This window comes from Melospiza melodia, chromosome 1, assembly GCF_035770615.1.
Source record: "Melospiza melodia melodia isolate bMelMel2 chromosome 1, bMelMel2.pri, whole genome shotgun sequence".
NCBI classification, from domain to species: Eukaryota; Metazoa; Chordata; class Aves; order Passeriformes; family Passerellidae; genus Melospiza; species Melospiza melodia.
In genome coordinates, this window is record NC_086194.1 from 109038544 (window position 1) to 109053249 (window position 14706).

The 14706-nt window shown below is 39.9% G+C and overlaps 1 protein-coding gene across 19 annotated transcripts in view; it reads left to right on the forward strand.

Annotated features, from left to right (window-relative positions):
- LOC134422090 (poly(rC)-binding protein 3-like) overlaps nt 1–14706 on the forward strand; it is a 495993-nt gene that overhangs the window by 96086 nt on the left and 385201 nt on the right. For all 19 annotated transcript variants that reach the window (XM_063163988.1, XM_063163997.1, XM_063163900.1 and 16 more), the window contains one exon: nt 8214–8351. The gene's annotated coding sequence lies outside the window, so the exon portion shown is untranslated. The remainder of the gene's footprint in view (nt 1–8213; nt 8352–14706) is intronic.

Below are 14706 nucleotides of genomic sequence, written 5' to 3' on the forward strand. Positions count from 1 at the left end.
CTGGGGGGTGGATTGGTTTGTGGAAGAGATAAAGAAAAACTGCCCAATTAACAGAAGATAACTGCCACACCTCTAACAGATGGCAAAGAGAATACACATGGCCTTCTAGGACAAAAATAAAGGAGCAGACTCACCCAGTGAGAAGGCATTAAGAAAATCAGGCAATTCTTTATTCGTTGTTTCTCATTGGTAAAGATGGGCTTTGCAGCCATGTCTCTGTCCTTGCTGAGTGGTGTGACTGGACCTGAGGCAGAATTGACAAGAGCAAGAGGGCCAAGGAAAACCCTTCCAGCTTCCCTTCCTCCTGCTGCCCTTGTCCATGTCTGCCCTTACCAATGGAAGTAAAGCTGAAGGTCAAGGCACGTGCGTTCACTGGAGGAGGTGAACCTTACATATCAGCAGCAGCATTGTAAGGCTGGTTTAGTCAGAGAAATTGCACCGTGGGAACAGAGCTGGGCAAGACCAGCCCACAGCAGTCATTGAATCTAACTTCAGACAAGACCACATGTGACAGCCTGTGGAGAAGATTCCCCCAGGCCACTAAAAATGCCATTAACTTGGACATCTCCTTTACAGATGACCTCAGCTGCTAGAGGCAATACTAATCTTCAAAAACCATGCCTGCCCATAGCATGTGAAAGGCTGCATGGACCTGCAGTAGGATTGCTTTGGATGCCTTCTGCCAATGAAGGGGGAGGCACAGTGCACAGTCTGAGTGTGCCACTTTTGCTTTCCCTCTGCACTCCTCTCCAGGATGCTGACACTCAGCAAAGCACCATGAGGGTTAGAGATGCGGATTCAGTGAGCTGTCATTACAGGCTCCAAACTGAGTGGAAATGCCCCTACCCAGGGAATACTCTGCGTAGGAATGGCTCATGGCCTTCTTTCTTACACCATATTGTCCTGGGGCTGTACACAACATCACGAGCACACATACACTGCTTTTAGCTCAATGCAGAATCTAATGCTAACTGTCCTGCACTATGTAATCGTGAAATGTGGGGAAAATAAAGTGCTTTTTGTGTTCAAAATTCAAGTTAGAACTTCAGCCAGCTGAAACAAGTGACTTCTTTGAGAATGAGCTTGTGATCCTAAAGTGGTCTTACATAACCACATAGAGAATTGGAGTAACCTAACTAAAGCAAAAAACACAGCTCTGAAGAGAGATGATATTTGGGATTTACAACCATTATTCCTGCAATGTAGTTCCACAAAGAAGAGGCTTTGTGAATACAGTTTTTGCAAATAACTTTAAAATTCTTCTTTGTTTGCAAATTTGGAAGTCAGATTTAAGCAAAATTCAGCCTTAAGCAAATTTCTTCTTGGCTGTGTAGTAAAAACTGTCTGGTAGCCTATAGATGTGCGATAAAGAAGCTCAGGCAGAACACTGACCTGCACTGACAGCATTCGTGTTTTTTCTAGTTACCTCTTTGCTTGCCCTGTGATTTAGTGTTATGTGGGTGAGATATTTGTACTAATACACAGGAAACCCTTGAACGTGGAAAATTGTACTTCCTAAAATAGATAGCATTCTCAAGGGGGAAACAGCAAAATTACATGAGATTCATAGAATAAGGAATAACTAAAATTGCCCAATTATTTAAACTGAGGTATTTTTCTATCAATAGAATATCTTGCTGAGCTTGTGGAGCATAATTTAGAGTAGGCATTTTGCCTGCAGATCACAATATAAATATTTTATACGATCTCCCAGACTATTAGAATAATAGAGGTAGTGTTATTTAATCCACTCCTGGCAAAGCAGATGCTTGCCAGAATGCATAAAGCACTCAAGGACCTGGTTTTGTTATCACGGAAACTGATGGGTAGAATGATTTATCGAAGGTTTGATTCCTCATTGTGGAAGTGGATTTGATTTTGCTTGTGAGACACAATTTAAGGTTGCATTGAAGCCTCATTAAAAAAAGAAAAGTGTTTGTGATGGAAATATTTGCAATATGAGGATGAAAAAACTCCTTAAATGTAAGCAGGTAAAGCAGGAGTCATATCTGGGTTGGGAGGAAGGCTGGGTGAGACTGCATTTCTGCAAATTATTTGATTTAGACTTAATAGAAATTGTGACCAAAAAAAGTGAATTTGAATACACCTCTTAAAACAGCTGCTAGCAAAGAAACTAAAAGTGCTGCTATATCTTCATAGTGGTCTCATAAAGTGGGTTGCAAGTCAGCAGGGGCAGAGAAGTTCAAAGTTTAATAAAACTTTTCCTAAAAACACAACCTCCAGAGTGTAATTTAATGCCTCTCTTGACAGTCATTGTTTTTCTTATTTTTTACTGGCAACACACGTTTCAGTTTTGGTATCTGATATGTCCTGACTACAGTCCTTGGGCCTGAGGTGGGTATTTGGGTGTTGCAGGATTTAGGGTAGGTGGTCCAAATACTTCTCCTCCTTTTCTACAAAGTGGATGGGAGATGAGTATTGATTTCTAATCACCATAATTTTGCACACTTGAGCAGGCTTTAGTAACCAGAATGCTAAAATCCTATGGAAAACATTTAAATCTATGTCCTTTCCCTGAGGTGATTGTGCCTAAAGATGATATGCATAGGGAATGATGAAAAGATGACCATTGTTTTGTACATTTGTCTGAGATATACTATGTTATTGAGCACTTCCTCTGTTTATGCTTTGTTTTTTATGCTTACTGTAGCTTTTATTGATGTGTTTGATAATATGGCATCAGCTGCAAGGCAGAAATGTTTACTCTGTCGGGTTTTTTTTTTTAAACTTTTCAATGTAGATTAAAAAACTTCAGCAGCTCCTGGATGGATATTTACATGTGAGTAACAAATATTATAGTGCAGATGAGCCAGACACAGAAAAGGAAATTCATAATAAGGGACTGCTCTGGCAATATTAATCTGCCTCATGTAGATTGTGTGATGAATCATCCCATGTCGCCACAAGGACTGCTGCTGCTGCTACTGAGCTCTGCCAGCAAGTGGGACAGTAAAAAGTGTGCATGGAAGAGTGGAGGGCAGGGCACACACAAGGGAAGAGGAAAGGGATAAAAAAAGAACAGCTATTTAAAACTGGACATGTCAAGCCAGGCCAATAGCTCATGTCATATATAATTCAGCCAATTCATTGGGTAAATCATTTCATATGCTCCACGAAATGCAATTTGCTTCCATGGCCAAGCATGACAAAGCTTTCACAGAATTGCAGTTGGCAAAGAGCTCTTCTAGGATAGTTAATTCAGGGCCTGTGAGATTGCTGAGGCATCTTGTCAGAACATTAAATAATCACACAATGTCATGAGGGAATATCTAATTAAGGGTCCAATTTCTCAAGGGTCTGAGTACCTGTTACAATGTGCTGAGAACCCTTAATTCCCACTGACAAGAGCCGCAGCTTAGGGTGTTCCCAGCAGGCATTTAATAGGATTGTGCCCTTACTTCATTTGGCTGGGATAAGTCCAGGCCAGTCAGGTGAAGCAACAGTAATGAAACAAGACAAGATAATGACACATAGGGTTACATTCCAGCAGGAATATTATTACTTGCAGATGATGAAATATATTCAGGTGTGAAGTCCCTGTGAAATACAGGAAAAGATATAAGAATGCTTTCTTAGGGGTTAAATTTTTGCCTTTGAGAAAGATCTGTCTGTATTCATCCCATGCAAAAAGAGCTGTAAAAGGCAACACAAACACTTTATCACTCCAGACCTCTATCCTGTATGAAGTGACAGAATTCCCATCCATGGTTTGGTTACCAAGAACTTTAGTGATTTAAACAACCCTGTGAGGGTTGTCTGCCTTACAAAGGCAAGCAGATTTTCATCCAGTGTTTGGGAAAGCTTGGGTAGGGGAAATGTGGCTGCTGAATTTCCCTGAGCACCATTCTTGGTGTGACCCAAGAAATAGAACAAAATTTGAGGTGGACAGATGAAGCCTTACCAGTAAGACTTTTCCCTTCTTCTTGTATACCTGCAGTTATATAAAGGAGAAGAATGTTAGATGCAGCAGAAGAGAAGAAGCATTGAATTTTGATTTATTCTCAGAGATGAAAGTAGAAATAACATTCTTTTCTTTGTCCTGAAGAACTGTTACAAAAAGGACTAAATGAGTAGGGAGCATGGCATTATGTTAAGCACTTTTGGAAGAGTGAAAAGTTAAAATTAATCTTTGTGTTGTCAGGCTCTTAAGTGAGGAATGATGCCTTAGACAACCTGATTTTATTTGATTTGTTGGGAAACCAGAGCTGCAGTGTTGTTTCTTGAACAGAATTACAGGCTTCATTTAAAGAGAGAGGCAAAGCGCACACATCACTCTGGAGTAGATCAGCATAAGCATTTTCTATATCATGAGTAATGTTTACTGGAAGAAATCAAATTACTGTTACACAGACCATCTGTTTTCTTTGCATGCAATCATGTAAGTGTTTTAGGACAAGCCATCCTTTTTAATCAGTTGTAAATCTCTTATGGCAAGGCACTGTTTTCTGTAATAAAATCTATTTTTATGATAAATGTAAGAGTTTTAAATACTGGTTTCTCCTGGATAAATACAGTGTACATATTGTTCATAACATAAAAAGTAGGGGTGTACAGCATTAGTTATTATGTGTCAAGAACTTAATTTTAGGGCTTTTTGCATAGCCATTTTTGGATTTTTGTTGGATCTGCAAGTCACTGGTGTTCAACTATTATAGCAAATAACATAATGAGTAATACTGTCCATTTATAGCCCAAGAAGTTGATTCCTATATAAATTTAGTAAATGGAGTATAATAGGGCCTCTATTTTGTAGCATAACTGCTATGATAAAAGTGATTACTGTGGAAGATGACTGTCTATTCTCTAAATTCTTGCCCTTGGAAATACTGAAGAAAACAAGGCATGGCTTATTAAAAAATGAGCCTGTGGAATGACATAATGACATTAAGGAGACTTGAATTTATGGTCCAAGAAGGAGTCAACAATAGAGTGTGATATTTACTTCATGTTTAAGGGCAGCTCATTCACAGATGTAATTGTCCCATTCATTTTAATGGGTGCTGAATTGAGCCTACTATTTTATTTTTTTATCACTGTCAGCTGTCAACCTCCCTGATTCATGTATTGTCTTTGGGTGCTCTTGAATTCAGAGGAAGCTGAAGGTCTGCCTGTTTAGCAAAGTTTCCTCTGATTTCAAAAGCAGCTGTGTGGTTGCTTTGCCAGAATTTGCTCTGTATTGCATAAAATGACCCTGAAATAAAAGAAAGAAACAAGAACTGTAAGTAACACAATTGGAAATTCCCTCAGCAGGTTGGCTGTCCTTCTCAATGAGGTTGGCAAGCCTGAATTTCATTTGTTCGGACACTTTCAAATCAATGCTATTTTGTCTGAATAATTAAGCTGCTTACTCAGGCTTGAAAAGTGTATGGTGCTAAACTCTTGCGCTTTTTTGGGTAAACATGAAGAGGCAAAGAGGCAGAAACAGATGGACCATGCACCTGGAAAAATTATAGTGCCTACAGTCTGGTGCCACCCCATGGTACAGTGGAAGTTTTCTGCTCAGGGAAATATCAGATGAAACCAAGGGCTCCTACAAGTCCTATTGTGAAGGCTGGACTCAAAATATCCATGTCCTGTGTATTGCCACTTAGTTTCAGTGAAAGGGAAAAAGCAGAACAGGGTGAAGGGCTTACAGAATCATACAGGTGATAGAGAGTGAAAGAGAAAATAAATCTGTATTTGTAGCGGTTTAATAATTTGTTTGCATTTTTTTGTTGTTCAAATTCAGTATTCTTTCTTTGAGATAATTATTAAAGATGAGATAAATTTTACTTTTTATTCCCTCTTGCTTTTCTTCTTATGTTTGCCCTTCTTTTATTCACAGGGAAGAAAACTGCAGGCAAATTAAATAATGTCATTGAATCACAGCAATTTGTTTGTTAGAATAGACTTCTGGAGGGTGCTGGAGGGTATCATCAATGTCCTAGTCTAAGCAAGAAAAAATTAGATAACATCACTCACAGCCTTGTTCTGTTGAATTTGGAGTATCTACAAGGATGGAGATTTGCCAGCCCCTCCCAACAACCTATTTCTCAGACTTCCTTTTGTTCCCCTACAAGCTCATCTGGTTGTTTCTCATGTTCCTCACCAGTTTCAAATCCAGCTGAGGTCTGGCTTGCCCAGTTTCATCCAAGCAGTCCAGAACAAGGAAGTTCTGCATTGTTCCCAAGTATCCCTCCCAACCTCTCCATCCTGTGCTGTCCATCTGCTGTGCCTGCATGACATCCCAAATGGCAACCTGGGAAGGCCCAGTGCACTGGGGGAGCTGTTTTCACCAAGCAGCATCCTCTTCTGGGCCCCTCTTGCTGTCTTGGGTTTCAGGAGACACATTTCAGTTGGAGCTGTCAAAAAAGTTGATGCAAATATTTGTTTTATATTTTTCATGTCATTCTTCCTACTCCCATCTTCATATTCCCAAATCTTTTTCAGCAAGATAGATAAGGTGAAAGATATCAAACCAATCTATTTCCACAAGGGACTTTTTAGCATGATTTTTCATTTGCATGTAGGTAAAATTACTACAGTATTTTGATTTTTTTAATCTTATTTTTGTTGCGGTATTTTGCCCAGAACTTTGGAACAGTTACCACATGAGTTCTTCAGTAGCTTCAGTAGAATAGACACTATATTTTCCAGCTGTATAGTCTGTTTTTATCCAAGAAAGATATTTTGATGTATTTACAATTGTCAAAGAAGACACTGGCCTAGGTCTAAGAACAGTAAATGCAAAAACTACTGCTTGCAAATTATCACATTTTTTCCATCAAGAAACAATTCAGCCAAATTACTTAATTTGCTTAGTGGTAAAGACTGTGGTAAATTATGAATTACTGTTGTCATAGCTACACTGTATTTTGATACAGTACATTTGTTCATTGAAATGATAATAAAATAATTTGCTGTACAGCAAGCATGATGCATATCTTAAATTACAATGAATTACTTATTGTAATGAATATCTTAAAATATAAATACAGAGCTCCTGACTCTGTATTTAAGTGCAGTAAGTAGAGAATACTGCTGTTTATTTTAGGAATTTCCTGTGTCTGCAGTGCTGATTACACTGAAGTGGGAATCAATGACAATGTGCCATATAGGAGACTTTATTTATAGTAGCTTTATAACTGATCTAAAGTGAGACGATAGATTTTGATACCCATGACCTTTAATAGAAAACTCTCTGAAGAGAAGTTTCCAATTTTACCTCCAAAGTAACCCCTAGTGAAAGTCCTTTGTATTTTAGACTTGGTGAGACAATTAAATAATGACCTATTCTTGGTTCCTTTCTCCCTCAGTTGCTTCTGTATCTTGGCTATTCAGTTGACAAAACAGAAAAATTATTCAGGGGAGCTCTATAAAGCTAGACATTTCCCCATTTCTGCTTTTTAGAGTGTTCTTAAGTGCAGCATGTTTGGGGTTTGCATGTTTGCTTTTCTCTCCTTGACCTATTGAGGTCCAGTGGCTGTAGAGGATATGATCTGTTCATGCGTTCCAAAGTCTCCTCTTCCACCTCTTTACCAGATATATTTTTGAAGGAAATGGAGCAGGAAATAGAGCAGGACATAGATGATGATCATGTTTGGCTTTGAACTGGTGTCTCTCAGCTCACTTGGTGATACAAGGAGGAAAAGAGTGGAACAGAAATGCTTGGTCACAGTTTTAAAATATATTTAGGTCTGAGTAGTTCATCCTTGAAGAGGAAAAGTCTATAGGTATTAAAAAAAAAGCCATAATACCAGTGAATAATCTTCATTCTGGACATTCTGGAGTGAAAACCAGTAGAAAAAATAGCTAAGAGAAACTACAGGGAAGAGAATATGTGTCGAATGGTGAGACTGAATATTTCAGAACAAATCATTGTAGTATCTGAACAGTGGGATAGAAACTAAAAGTAAATGCATCTAACTAAATGTATCTATTTGAAATTTGATCTGTTAACCAGTAGAATTAACTGAAAACTCTCCTCATACATATAACTTCTTTACAACTAAAAAAGGCAGCGTAAAAAATTGGGAATCTTAATAAACAGTAATTCCTCCAGGCTGCTTATTTTTAAATCAACTCTTGGGGTTTTTATTCCTCAATATTGGCGACTATTGAAGGCGGGAGGTAAGAATTACCTGAATTACGGAAATTATTGTTCCAAGTGCCTTCATACTCCACATTTGGTGTCTTTATCCTCTCTGTCACAGGTAACTATCTTATACCCAGAGCAAGAAAAGTAAATTCCCTTGGCTGTCCCATATCTCTAAGGAACCTGATGCATGAGTGGACTAGAGAAGAGGCAGAGAGAAAAACTCCCAAGACCTACAGATCATCTGGCTGGCAGGGTGAGTAAATGTCCTGTCATCTCAGTCATATGTTGTCAGGTACACAAGGAGTGAGCCTGCCTTGAGCATTGCCTCAGGAATTATTTATTCAATAATTGTTGGGGGAAAGAGGATCAAAATTTGTCATGTTTCCAGGACTCTGACGTTGGTGCCTCACATGCATTCAGAAGTACTAAGCCAAACACCTCCCATATTTTCAGTTTAAGCCCTCTATGTGGATTTTATAGGTAGGCAGTTCTATATAGGGAGGAGGGGGTTAATGTGTGCTGTGCTGTCAAAGCTATTTTCAAATGTGGTAGGTGAAACAGCAATATCTATTACTGAATCAGTCCAAACTCCTCATGATTCATAAATAGATCCAAAAAAGAAAAGAAAGGAAGAAAACTCATTTTCCCAGTGCCAATTGTACTTAGATTGCTATGGATGTGGGCCTGTGCTCCCTGCTTCTCATAAGTAACTTCTTGTTTACAAAACACAATAAAAACAAACAAAAAATTACCTAGCATAGAAGCAAACATGCAGTAGCCTTATGTAATAGTCAGAACCTGATTAAATTATGCCCTTTTCCTTCTGGCTTTGCCTGTTCCAAAAGGTGGCAGAAGCAGAGTCTGTAGCAGGTTCTGGAGCATTTCCTCCAGTTCACAGCAGTGAGTCAGAGGTTCTGTCAAGTACCAGCAACCAACTTAAGGGAATCAAGATCCACATGTACAGAGGATGACTTATTTTTCAAAAGGATGATGCAAACAGAAATAGACAAACACGGAAGAAAATATGACCTAAAGATTACCTCAGAGTTCTCTGTCTGGTGGTTTTTGTCTCCACAAAAGACAATAAAAATGTTGCCCTCCTCCATTGGAGTAGCTGATACTTCCCCTCTGTATTTGGTCCTGTGCATATCTGCACCCTAAACACTGGCCAGGCCCCATGTGCTCTGGTCCCCTCTGCTGGGGTGAAAATCGTGAGTAGAGCAAACCCATCTTCCCTGCAACCCAGGCTCAGTTTGTTCTTAGAAAGGAAAAAAAAGCAGTTGAATTACAGTTTTGTCTGTGTGAAGATCCACCCTGGCTAGGAAACATAAGACAAAAATTTACCAATTTACCAAAGCCTACAACATGACAAAACAAAATAAAAGGCACACCAGGGTTTTTCCTTCAACTCCAATTGCTCTCTTCTGGGGGAAGCAAAACTTAGCAGTACAACAGTGCCCTTGCAATTCATATTAAGTGATGTCTTCAGTATATTGGGCTGTTTTTCTTAGCATATAAGCAATATTCTGACTTTGGTGAAAGTCTGCATTTTCTGACTCCACATTCTTTGAGGGCATCTGTCTAAATGCAAATGTTGTCTGGACTTTGCCTTATTTTCCAGTTAGAAGAAGGAGACTTCTGCTATTTTTGCTATTTTTGTTTTGCTTTGGGTTACCTTGTTTTTAGTAAGTACTCTTCTGAGTGTGCTGGAAGATGACTTTGGTACACAGAATTTTTACAGAATTCAGGTAATTCCCTCGGCCATTCTGAACCCAGCAGCAACAACCAGCCCTGCTCTCTGTTTCTGGGCCCTGAAATCCATAGGAAAAGGTGTTCAGATGCTGATGAGACACTTCTGCTCTAGCAGCTGCTTCCTGCCTCCTTGTGAAAAGGCAGTGGAGCAGATACAGCCTGGGGGCACAGGTTTATCCATACTTCACAAATAACAGTGTCTTCTTCCACAATGGTATTACACTCTCTTGTTTTAATACCGTATTTTAAGTATATATTTTAATATAGCTTTTTAAGTAACCACTTATTTGCCCCTTAATTTTCTACTTTATTTTATATCACGTCTGTGCAATAGAGGTGGGTTTGATGTGTTTTGACACAGTGATGTGTCAAAATGACACAAATGAGGGCTAGTGTGACTGAGAGCAATAAAGGCATTCAGTAAGATGTCAGCACAGCTGAAGATTAAAGTTAATACTTTTTTTGAGTCTTTAAACCATTTCTATTTGCATTGCTTTTGCAGTTCACACATAAAATAAGTCTCAAATTCAAATCTTGTTGAAGCTTCATGAACATTGCTTCAAGAAAATAAGACGTTGGCAAATGATTAAATGTGTAATTAGAGGTTTCACACTCAATCTTGTCACTGTAGTGATTTATGGTTTATTATTTTGTCTAAGTAATGCACTTCTTTTCTAGTGTTTTTTCTTCCCTTCATTGTTGTTGGTGTCTGTATTATTACAGTAAGGAAATTTGTCACAGGGACAGTACTTTTGTTCTCAGCTGCAAGATACAGAGGAGAGTTAAATCAAAGCACAGAAGATGCAATACACTTCCCACTGCAGTTGGTGGGAGAAGTGTGATGTGTTTACATTGTTGGGCCAGCAGTGCTTTAGTGGTGAGAACAAAGGGCAGGATGTGGCCTCTGTGCTTCTCTGTGTCATATTTAGGGCTGAAACAGGTGTCTTCAGTAGCTAGTCCCAGGAAGGCTCAATTAAGTCATGGAGCTGGGACACCCAATCTCCCTCTGTAGTGCATGCCAGAATTGGGTGGAAACCTGCAAACGCAGCAGAAACAGCCTTGAAATAGCCCTTAGCAAAGGCTGACCAGAGTCCAGCGCCTACAGGCTGTGGAGTCCGGGCCCTGCTCCAGAGGTAGGTCCCCATAGCAGAATTTTTTTAAAAGGACTCATCAGGATTTGTGCTCACCACAGCTGCCCAGCAGAAATGTGGGACCTTGTTGCTTCTGTGAAACTGATGGTTCTTCCCTCCCTTTCCAAGTTGCTCAGCCACTGGGCTATGCTACCCTCTCTCTCCTTTCTTCCACCTGCATGAAATTTGCAACTTCACTCTGGCCAGGCTGTAGTATGTCTAGTAAAACAGTCCCAGATCCTGTTTTCCAAAACAGCTTGTAGTTCTGCTGGAAAGGCGGTGTCCACACTGCCTGAATATGGGAAGAGCCTGGAAGTGGGATTCCTCACACTCAAGTGAGTGTTCCAAGTTATGCTTGTGTAGTACAGGATATTACTTCTTCCAGCTGCACCATAGAAAATAAGTCAGATCTGAGATTTTGGGACTTAGGTGCTGTTTCAGGCTTACAAGGGCCCTTGAACTTGGAACGACTGGTTGCTGAGGTGGAGTTGTTTGTGGGACTTCAAAGACAGAGTGAGAATTGAATTTTTTTGGTGGCAGTTTTCATAGGTAGATGTGTAAATTTTTATGTGCTACTAACTTCCTCTTGATCAAGGACCAACTTAAAGAAATAAGATTTATTCTCTTACTAACATATGGTACTAAGAGTTTTGTCTTACAGTAACTTCACACAAGTGTTGTTTCCTGAGTATTGCACGATGAAAATAGCTTAGATTTTAATTCTGGTTGGGAGTTTGAGTTCACATTCATGTTTAACTTCACCTAGTACTGTTACCGTGAGCAGAAAAAAATATGTTGACATCTTCACTGTTTTAACCTAACTATGACTTAGAGATGTTCTTTACAGCAATGTTTAACACAGTTTAATTATGCTCTGGAAAGTATTGTATTTTACATTCTCTTCACCATTTTGTAATATTGTGTTTCTTCATATTCTTTGTTTCATTGAAAACACTGGGGCCATTTCTTTTAACGCTCTGCAATGATTACAGTAGAAAATTCCATGAGATCTTTACAAAATTGTAGCTGAATAAAAATTGTAAAAATATTTTTTCTTAAGAAATGGTTCTGTAAAAAACGGACTTCTGTCTTGTCTTTTGTTTTTAGTATGTCTCTTTGTCTTTTAAGCAAATTTTTCATTGCCGTAATATTTTTCAGCTCTTATTGCTTCTTTTTCATTGCCGTTTTTTGTTTGTTTGGGTTTTTTTGGTTTTGGTTTTGGTTTGGTTTGGAGTTTGGGTCTTGTTGGTTCGTTTTTAAGGTTGGTAACCAGTGAGAAAATGCTGTTCCAGGAAGTTATAAGAAGCCATAACTCCAGTACTACCTTTCCTAATAGTTTTTGAGGCTGATATTGATGTCTTTTGAGCCGATGTGCATTTGTTTTAGGAAAGGAGTTGTTGTGATTTTTCCCTGAGTTATAATAGCTAGTTTAAGATCTGGCAATCCACATGAGAAGTTCTTGTTGCTCTACTTAATCACCAGACCTTTAATTGGCTGTCTGGCATTTTTCCCTGCTATTGCAGTCCCCATTGGAATCAGAGGTCACTCAAAATTTCAGAACAGCTTTTGTCATATCTGACTTAATTAGTGATTGGTTATTATCTTCTCTTCAGAATTATCATTAAATATGTGCAATAAATCTAGGCCTACAGAAGTACTGTGTTGTACCGTCTTATGCTCATGATACAGAACTGGGGGGAGTGGCAGATACACCTGAGGGCTGTGCTGCCATTCAAAGGCTGGAGAGTTGGGCAGAGACAAACCCGATGAGGTTCAGCAAGGGCCAGTGCAGGGTCCTGCATCTGGGGAGGAAAACCCCAAGTCCCAGCAGAGTCTGGGCTGTGACCCTCTGGAGAGCAGCTCTGCAGAGAAGGACCTGTCAGCCTTGCTGGATGGCAAGCTGGCCATGGGCCAGCAGAGCCCTTGTGGCCAGGAGGGCCAGGAGGATCCTGGGGTGCTTTGGGAAGAGTGTGGCCAGCAGGTCAAGGGAGGTGATCCTGTCCCTCTGCTTGGCTCCAGTGAGGCACATCTGGAATGCTGTGTCCAGCTCTGGGCTCCTCAGCACAAGACAAGGAGGTAATGGAGAGGGTCCAGCAGATGCCACAAAGATGATTTGGGGTCTGGAGCATCTCTCTCATGAGGAGAGACTGAGGGAGCTGGGGATGTTTAATTTTGAAAAGAAAGGACTGGGAGAGGATCTCATCAGTGTATATAAGTATCTCAAAAGTGGGTGTCAAGAGAATGATACCAGTCTCTTTTCAGTGGTTCCCATTGACAGGATGAGGAGCAATGGCCATAAATAAAATCACAAGAAGAGCCACCTCAACATGAAGGGGAATTTCTTTACATTGGGGGTGTCAGAGCACCCTCTGCCCAGGGAACAGACTTCCCATGGAGGCTGTGAAGTCGCCCCATTTGGAGATGTTCCAAACCCACTGAATGCATTCCTGCGTAACCTGTTAAGGTGACCCTGCCTTGGCAGGGGCTTGGACTGGATGGTCTCCAAAGGTCCCTTCCAACTTTAACAATTCTGTGATTCACATCTTGCTGTTATTTAAAGTCTCTTGCTGTAACTCATTTTACGAGTACAAAAAATGTGTGGTATCAGCTACCCCTTATGATGCTTGAGATTTCTAGTCTTGCACTGTGAAGCAGAGGTAGAGATCCCCCACAGCAAGGTGAATGGTCCTGGTGGCTTCCGTGGGTTTTTAGCTTTGCATGAGTCACAGTTTAAAGATTTCAGGTCTTGCTTTCTTTATGAGAAGCTTCTAGAGAAGCACTGCTATAGGCTGCCATCCATAATATTTAGCTCTGTGCTTAGAAGAGAGTAATTTATATTTTGGAACCCTCATATACATGCATATTTTGACAACACTATTTGTTTGTTTTTATTATATTTTAGATAAATTCCTGCTTTTCACAGTAGATTGAACACCTTTGCTTCTTCTGAGCCATAGAAATCTAGTGTGTAAATTCATTTGAGCTTGAGGATTACTACTACCCTTTTAGTGTTTATAATCAAAAGTGTTAGCAAGACCCTTGGGGCAAACTCCTTACTGGAATGAAAGAGCATGGGCTATTTGAAGTCAACTGGTTGAGCCATCCCAATATACAGTAGAAAGGAAAGTGGCCTCTGGTCCTTATGCCAGCAGAATGTACTGGAGTTTTTACATACAGTACTAGCATATAAAAGAGTACAAAATTTGGAGGCAGAGTATACTTTCTGCTATCTGCCTGACTCAGTATTAGAATCACAGAATCATTTATGTTGTAAAAGACATTTGAGGCTGTTCAATCCAACCATTAACGCAGCACTGCCAAGTCCACCACTAAACCATGTCCCTCAGAACCCCATCTACATGTCTTTTAAATACCTCTAGGGATGGTGACTTCCCTGGGCAACTTCCACCAGTGTTTTCAGTGAAAAAATGTTCCTAGTGTACAACGTAAACCAACCCTGCTATATTCTATAAGTGCTTGGGTGGTCTATAACAGAATCCCACCAGGATATCTGCCCTGTTGGCCTTCCCTCTAAACACTCGTAAACATTTAACCCATCATAAAGGTCTAGACAGTCAAAACACTTCCTGTCATACAGGACTACCCCGACTACCTCTCCTTCCTTGCCTATCCCTTCTTAGGAGTTTATAGCCATATTGTTTGCCCTCCCTAGGTGCTACAGTGTTACATATGCCATATTTAAACTTCAGAGCTAGAACAGATATT